The sequence below is a fragment of the Camellia sinensis genome, chromosome 14, assembly GCF_055761805.1.
Source record: "Camellia sinensis isolate YWXY chromosome 14, ASM5576180v1, whole genome shotgun sequence".
In the NCBI taxonomy this organism is placed as follows: Eukaryota; Viridiplantae; Streptophyta; class Magnoliopsida; order Ericales; family Theaceae; genus Camellia; species Camellia sinensis.
The window spans coordinates 145,073,256-145,081,094 of record NC_138974.1 but is presented as its reverse complement, the minus strand read 5'-3'; positions in this window follow the sequence as shown (position 1 = coordinate 145,081,094).

Genomic DNA, 7,839 nt, shown 5'->3' with positions numbered 1-7,839 from the left:
CCTTGGCATGGCTTGCTGCTGGCAGTGGCTGGGCTGCCTTGGCCGTGGCATCGCATGCTGCTGGCCTTGGCCTTGGCATGGCATGCTGCTGGCTTCGCATGGGCTGCCTTGGCCGTGGCATGGCATGCTGCTGGCCTTGGCCTTGGCATGGCATGCTGCTGGCCTTGGCCTTGGCATGGCATGCTGCTGGCTTTGGCTGGCCTGCCTTGGCCGTGGCATGGCATGCTGCTGGCCTTGGCCTTGGCATGGCATGCTGCTGGCTTTGGCTGGCCTGCCTTGGCCGTGGCATGGCATGCTGCTGGCCTTGGCCATGGCATGGCATGCTGCTGGCTTGGGCTGGGCTGCCTTGGCTGTGGCATGGCATGCTGCTGGCCTTGGCCTTGGCATGGCTTGCTGCTGGCTTTGGCTGGGCTGCCTTGGCCGTGGCATGGCATGCTGCTGGCCTTGGCCTTGGCATGGCATGCTGCTGGCTTTGGCTGGGCTGCCTCGGCCGTGGCATGGCATGCTGCTGGCCTTGGCCTTGGCATGGCAAGCTGCTGGCTTTGGCTGGGATGCCTTGGCCGTGCCATGGCATGCTGCTGGCCTTGGCCTTGGCCTTGGCATGGCATGCTGCTGGCTTTGGCTGGGCTGCCTTGGCCGTGGCATGGCATGCTGCTGGCCTTGGCCTTGGCATGGCATCCTGCTGGCTTTGGCTGGGCTGCCTTGGCCGTGGCATGGCATGCTGCTGGCCTTGGCCTTGGCATGGCATGCTGCTGGCTTTGGCTGGCCTGCCTTGGCCGTGGCATGGCATGCGGCTGGCCTTGGCCTTGGCATGGCATGCTGCTGGCTTTGGCTGGCCTGCCTTGGCCGTGCCATGGCATGCTGCTGGCCTTGGCCTTGGCATGGCATGCTGCTGGTTTTGGCTGGCCTGCCTTGGCCGTGGCATGGCATGCTGCTGGCCTTGGCCATGGCATGGCATGCTGCTGGCTTTGGCTGGCCTGCCTTGGCCGTGGCATGGCATGCTGCTGGCCTTGGCCTTGGCATGGCAAGCTGCTGGCTTTGGCTGGGCTGCCTTGGCCGTGGCATGGCATGCTGCTGGCCTTGGCCTTGGCATGGCATGCTGCTGGCTTTGGCTGGGCTGCCTTGGCCGTGGCATGGCATGCTGCTGGCCTTGGCCATGGCATGGCATGCTGCTGGCTTTGGCGGGCCTGCCTTGGCCGTGACATGGCATGCTGCTGGCCTTGGCCTTGGCATGGCAAGCTGCTGGCTTTGGCTGGGCTGCCTTGGCCGTGGCATGGGATGCTGCTGGCCTTGGCCTTGGCATGGCATGCTGCTGGCTTTGGCTGGGCTGGCTTGGCCGTGGCATGCCATGCTGCTGGCCATGGCCTTGGGGCTGCTGTTCTTATCACTAGACGTGCGTTGCGTGCGAAGGCGTGCAAAGGCGTGCGCGACCATGCGCGCAACACGCGCACCGTGGTCAAAAGACCACGCGCGCGGTATTCGCACAGGCCACGCTGCCCACGCCGCGGGCATGCCAGGCCAGGCTGCCCTGGCCGGCTGCATGCCAGGCCGCCCAGGCCGTGCGCATGCCATGCCGTGCTGCCACGGCCGGCTGCATGCCAGGCCGCCCAGGCCGTGCGCATGCCATGCCGTGCTGCCCACGCCGCGGGCATGCCAGGCCGGCTGCATGCCAGGCCGCCCAGGCCGTGCGCATGCCATGCCGTGCTGCCACGGCCGGCTGCATGCCAGGCCGCCCAGGCCGTGCGCATGCCATGCCGTGCTGCCCACGCCGCGGGCATGCCAGGCCGGCTGCATGCCAGGCCGCCCAGGCCGTGCGCATCCCATGCCGTGCTGCCACGGCCGGCTGCATGCCAGGCCGCCCAGGCCGTGCGCATGCCATGCCGTGCTGCCCACGCCGCGGGCATGCCAGGCCGGCTGCATGCCAGGCCGCCCAGGCTGTGCGCATGCCATGCCGTGCTGCCTAGGCCGTGCTGCCTAGGCCGCGGGCATGCCAGGCCGGCTGCATGCCAGGCCGCCCAGGCCGTGCGCATGCCATGCCGTGCTGCCCATGCCGCGCGCATGCCAGGCCGCCCAAGGCCGCGCCCGAGCCGCCCAAGGCCGCGCCCAGGCCGCCCAAGGCCGCGCCCGAGCCGCCCAAGGCCGCGCCCAGGCCGCCCAAGGCCGCGCCCAGGCCGCGCAAGGCCGCGGTCCAGGCCGCCCAAGGCCGCGGCCGAGCCGCCCAAGGCCGCAGCCCAGGCCGCGGTCGAGCCGCAGTGCATATAACCCAAGGCCGCAGCCCAGGCCGCGCCCAACATGGGGCGTACCTGACACTGCCTGGCCCTGGGCAAGGGAGGTGCCCCCCCCTTATAATAGGCTGTTAAGCCCTTTTCAATCTGGCAGGAGGAAACATCAAGCATGTTCGAGGAGTCATAATGGGGTTTTTTTAAAAAGTAATGGTTTTTTGCCAAAACTTTCAACATGAAAGTTGTAGGAAATAATTTAATACACCATAAAAAAAATTAAAAAAAATATTTTTTTACCGAAAATATTTTATTTTAATTTATTTCGATTTTAATACTTAAAAAATAATAAAAATTAATAAAAATGGTCAAAAAATTATGGAAAAATTCCAATAATTAAAGGATGATTCACTAGTAATTATAGAAATTATTAAATTATTTTTTTCATTTTTTTTTTTATTTTGATTTTTTTTGCCAAATAAGGGCTTTAAAAATTCGAAAAGCTCAAGAAAAATTGCAAAAAAATAGGGAATGACATTTAGAATTGATTGTAGTGCATTTTTAATTGTGTTGCACAGTTTGGGTAAGATTATAAAAGAATCATGTTCAAAAAGATCGATCAAGGCGGTGGCATGCCATGGCCTTGGCCTTGGCCTTTGCCCGCGGCCTTGGCCTTGGCCTTGGCCATGCCTTGCACAGGGACTTGGCCTTGCCCACTGCCTTGGCCTTGGCCGTGGCCTTTGCCCGCGGCCTTGGCCTTGGCCTTGGCCATGCCTTGCACAGGGACTTGGCCTTGCCCACTGCCTTGGCCTTGGCCTTTGCCCGCGGCCTTGGCCATGGCCTTGGCCTTGGCCATGCCTTGCACAGGGACTTGGCCTTGCCCACTGCCTTGGCCTTGGCCTTGGCCATGGCATGGCATGCTCGCCGAGGCTGTGGCATGCCTTGCTCTGCTAGCCAAGGCCGCGGCGTGGCATGCTCGCCCAGCCCGTGGCATGCCATGCTCGCCCAGCCCGTGGCACGCCATGTTGGCCCAAGGCATTGGCATGGCATGCCGGCCAAGGCATGCTGGCCAACGCTGCACAAAGCGGTGCCATGGCATGGCATGCTGACCAAGACCGTGCCATGGCATGCTGGGCGAGGCCGTGGCATGGCATGCTGGCCGAGGCCGTGGCTTGCCATGCCGCCACGGCCGTGGCATGCCGGGCAACGGACCGGCATGGCCCAGCCCGTGGCACGCCATGTTGGCCCAAGGCATTGGCATGGCATGCCGGCCAAGGCATGCTGGCCAACGCCGCGGCACGGCGTGCTGGACAAGGCGGTGCCATGGCATAGCATGCTGACCAAGACAGTGCCATGGCATGCTGGCCGAGGCCGTGGCAAGGCATGCTGGCCGAGGCCGTGGCTTGCCATGCCGCCACGGCCGTGGCATGCTGGGCAACGGACCGGCACGGCATGCTGGCCGTAGCGGTGGCACGACATGCTGGCCAAGGCAGTGGCATGGCATGTTGGCCAAGGCTAAGGCATGGCACGCCGTGGCAAGGCACGCTGGCCAAGGAAATCGCAAGCCATGCGGGCCGAGGCCGTGGCATGGCATGCGGGCCGAGGCCGTGGCATGGCATGTTGGGCAACGACTTGGCAAGGCATGCGGGCCGAGCCCGTGGCATGGCTTCCGGGCAGAGGCCGTGGCATGGCACGCCGGCCGAGCCCGTGGCATGGCATGCGAGCCGAGGCCGTGGCATGGCATGGCATGCGGGCCGAGGCCGTGGCATGGCATTCCGTCCTTGGCATGCGGGGCAACGCTGTGGCATGGCATGCGGGCCGAGGCCGTGGCAAGGCATGTTGGCCAAGGCCATGGCATGGCCCGCTGGGCAACGCGGTGGCGTGGCATGCTGGGCAACGCCGCGGCAAGGCATGCGGGCCGAGGCCTTGGCATGGCATGCGGGCCGAGGCCGTGGCATGGCATGCGGGCCGAGGCCGTGCCATGGCATGTTGGGCGACGCCGTCGCAAGGCCTGCGGGCTGAGGCCGTGGCATGGCATGTTGGGCGACGCCGTAGCAAGGCATGCGGGCCGAGGCCGTGCCATGTCATGTTGGGCAACGTCGTAGCAAGGCATGCGGGCCGGGGCCGTGGCATGGCATGTTGGGCAACGTCGTAGCAAGGCATGCGGGCCGAGGCCGTGGCACGGCATGCGGGCCGAGGCCGTGGCATGGCATGTTGGGCGACGCCGTCGCAAGGCATGCGGGCCGAGGCCGTGGCATGGCATGTTTGGCAACGCCGTGGCAAGACATGCGGGCCGTGGCATGGCATGGCATGCGGGCCGAGGCCGTGGCATGGCACCTTGGGCAACGTCGTAGCAAAGCATGCGGGCCGAGGCCGCGGCATGGCATGTTGGGCGACGCCGTAGCAAGGCATGCGGTCCGAGGCCGTGGCATGTCATGCGGGCCGAGGCCGTGGCATGGCATGTTTGGCAATGCCGTGGCAAGACATGCGGGCCGTGGCATGGCATGGCATGCGGGCCGAGGCCGTGGCATGGCATGTTGGGCAACGCCGTGGCAAGGCATGCGGGCCGAGGCCGTGGCATGTCATGCGGGCCGAGGCCGTGGCATGGCATGCGGGCCGAGGCCGTGGCATGGCATGCGGGCCGAGGCCGTGGCATGGCATGCGGGCCGAGGCCGTGGCATGGCATGTTGGGCGACGCCGTAGCAAGGCATGCGGGCCGAGGCCGTGGCTCGACATGTTGGCCCAGGCTAAGGCATGGCACGCCGGGCAACGCGGTGTCATGGCATGCTCGGCAACGCGGTGGCAAGGCATGCGGGCCGGGGCCGTGGCATGGGATGTTGGGCGACGCCGTAGCAAGGCATGCGGGCCGAGGCCGTGGCATGGCATGCGGGCCGAGGCCGTGGCATGGCATGTTGGGCGACGCCGTGGCATGGCATGCGGGCCGAGGCCGTGGCATGGCATGTTTGGCAACGCCGCGGCAAGACATGCGGGCCGTGGCATGGCATGGCATGCGGGCCGAGGCCGTGGCGTGGCATGTTGGGCGACGCCGTAGCAAGGCATGCGGGCCGAGGCCGTGGCATGTCATGCGGGCCGTGGCCGTGGCATGGCGTGCGGGCCGAGGCCGTGGCATGTCATGCGGGCCGAGGCCGTGGCATGGCATGCGGGCCGAGGCCTTGGCATGGCATGCGGGCCGAGGCCGTGGCATGGCATGTTGGGCCACGCCGTAGCAAGGCATGCGGGCCGAGGGCGTGGCTCGACATGTTGGCCAAGGCAAAGGCATGGCACGCCGGGCAACGCGGTGGCATGGCATGCTGGGCAACGCGGTGGCAAGGCATGCGGGCCGAGGCCGTGGCATGGCATGGTGGGCAACGCCGTGGCAAGGCATGCGGGCCGAGGCCTTGGCATGGCATGCGGGCATGCGGGCCGAGGCCGTGGCATGGCATGCGGGCATGCGGGCCGAGGCCTTGGCTCGACATGTTGGCCAAGGCTAAGGCATGGCACGCCGGGCAACGCGGTGGCATGGCATGCTGGGCAACGCGGTGGCAAGGCATGCGGGCCTAGGCCGTGGCATGGCATGTTGGGCAACGCCGTAGCAAGGCATGCGGGCCGAGGCCGTGGCATGGCATGCGGGCCGAGGCCGTGGCATGGCATGCGGGCCGTGGCCGTGGCATGGCATGTTGGGCGACGCCGTGGCATGGCATGCGGGCCGAGGCCGTGGCATGGCATGCGGGCCGAGGCCGTGGCATGGCATGTTGGGCGACGCCGTGGCAAGGCATGCGGGCCGAGGCCGTGGCATGCCATGCGGGCCGTGGCCGTGGCATGGCATGCGGGCCGAGGCCGTGTCATGGCATGTTTGGCAACGCCGTGGCAAGACATGCGGGCCGTGGCAAGGCATGGCATGCGGGCCGAGGCTGTGGCTCGACATGTTGGCCAAGGCTAAGGCATGGCACGCCGGGCAACGCGGTGGCATGGCATGCTGGGCAACGCGGTGGCAAGGCATGCGGGCCGAGGCCGCGGCATGGCATGGTGGGCCACGCCGTGGCAAGGCATGCGGGCCGAGGCCGTGGCATGGCATGCGGGCATGCGGGCCGAGGCCGTGGCATGTCATGCGGGCCGAGGCCGTGGCATGGCATGCGGGCCGAGGCCGTGGCATGGCATGCGGGCCGAGGCCTTGGCTCGACATGTTGGCCAAGGCTAAGGCATGGCACGCCGGGCAACGCGGTGGCATGGCATGCTGGGCAACGCGGTGGCAAGGCATGCGGGCCTAGGCCGTGGCATGGCATGTTGGGCAACGCCGTAGCAAGGCATGCGGGCCGAGGCCGTGGCATGGCATGCGGGACGTGGCCATGGCATGGCATGTTGGGCGACGCCGTGGCATGGCATGCGGGCCGAGGCCGTGGCATGGCATGCGGGCCGAGGCCGTGGCATGGCATGTTGGGCGACGCCGTGGCAAGGCATGCGGGCCGAGGCCGTGGCATGTCATGCGGGCCGTGGCCGTGGCATGGCATGCGGGCCGAGGCCGTGTCATGGCATGTTTGGCAACGCCGTGGCAAGACATGCAGGCCGTGGCAAGGCATGGCATGCGGGCCGAGGCCGTGGCTCGACATGTTGGCCAAGGCTAAGGCATGGCACGCCGGGCAACGCGGTGGCATGGCATGCTGGGCAACGCGGTGGCAAGGCATGCGGGCCGAGGCCGTGGCATGGCATGGTGGGCAACGCCGTGGCAAGGCATGCGGGCCGAGGCCGTGGCATGGCATGCGGGCCGAGGCCGTGGCATGGCATGTTGGGCGACGCCGTAGCAAGGCATGCGGGCCGAGGCCGTGGCTCGACATGTTGGCCAAGGCTAAGGCATGGCACGCCGGGCAACGCGGTGGCATGGCATGCTGGGCAACGCGGTGGCAAGGCATGCGGGCCGAGGCCGTGGCATGGCATGGTGGGCAACGCGGTGGCAAGGCATGCGGGCCGAGGCCGTGGCATGGCATGCGGGCCGAGGCCTTGGCTCGACATGTTGGCCAAGGCTAAGGCATGGCACGCCGGGCAACGCGGTGGCATGGCATGCCGGGCAACGCGGTGGCAAGGCATGCGGGCCTAGGCCGTGGCATGGCATGTTGGGCAACGCCGTAGCAAGGCATGCGGGCCGAGGCCGTGGCATGGCATGCGGGCCGAGGCCGTGGCATGGCATGCGGGCCGTGGCCGTGGCATGGCATGTTGGGCGACGCCGTGGCATGGCATGCGGGCCGAGGCCGTGGCATGGCATGTTGGGCGACGCCGTAGCAAGGCATGCGGACCGAGGCCGTGGCATGTCATGCGGGCCGTGGCCGTGGCATGGCTTGCGGGCCGAGGCCGTGTCATGGTATGTTTGGCAACGCCGTGGCAAGACATGCGGGCCGTGGCAAGGCATGGCATGCGGGCCGAGGCCGTGGCTCGACATGTTGGCCAAGGCTAAGGCATGGCACGCCGGGCAACGCGGTGGCATGGCATGCTGGGCAACGCGGTGGCAAGGCATGCGGGCCGAGGCCGTGGCATGGCATGTTGGGCAACGCCGTAGCAAGGCATGCGGGCCGAGGCCGTGGAATGGCATGCGGGCCGAGGCCGTGGCATGGCATGCGGGCCGTGGCCG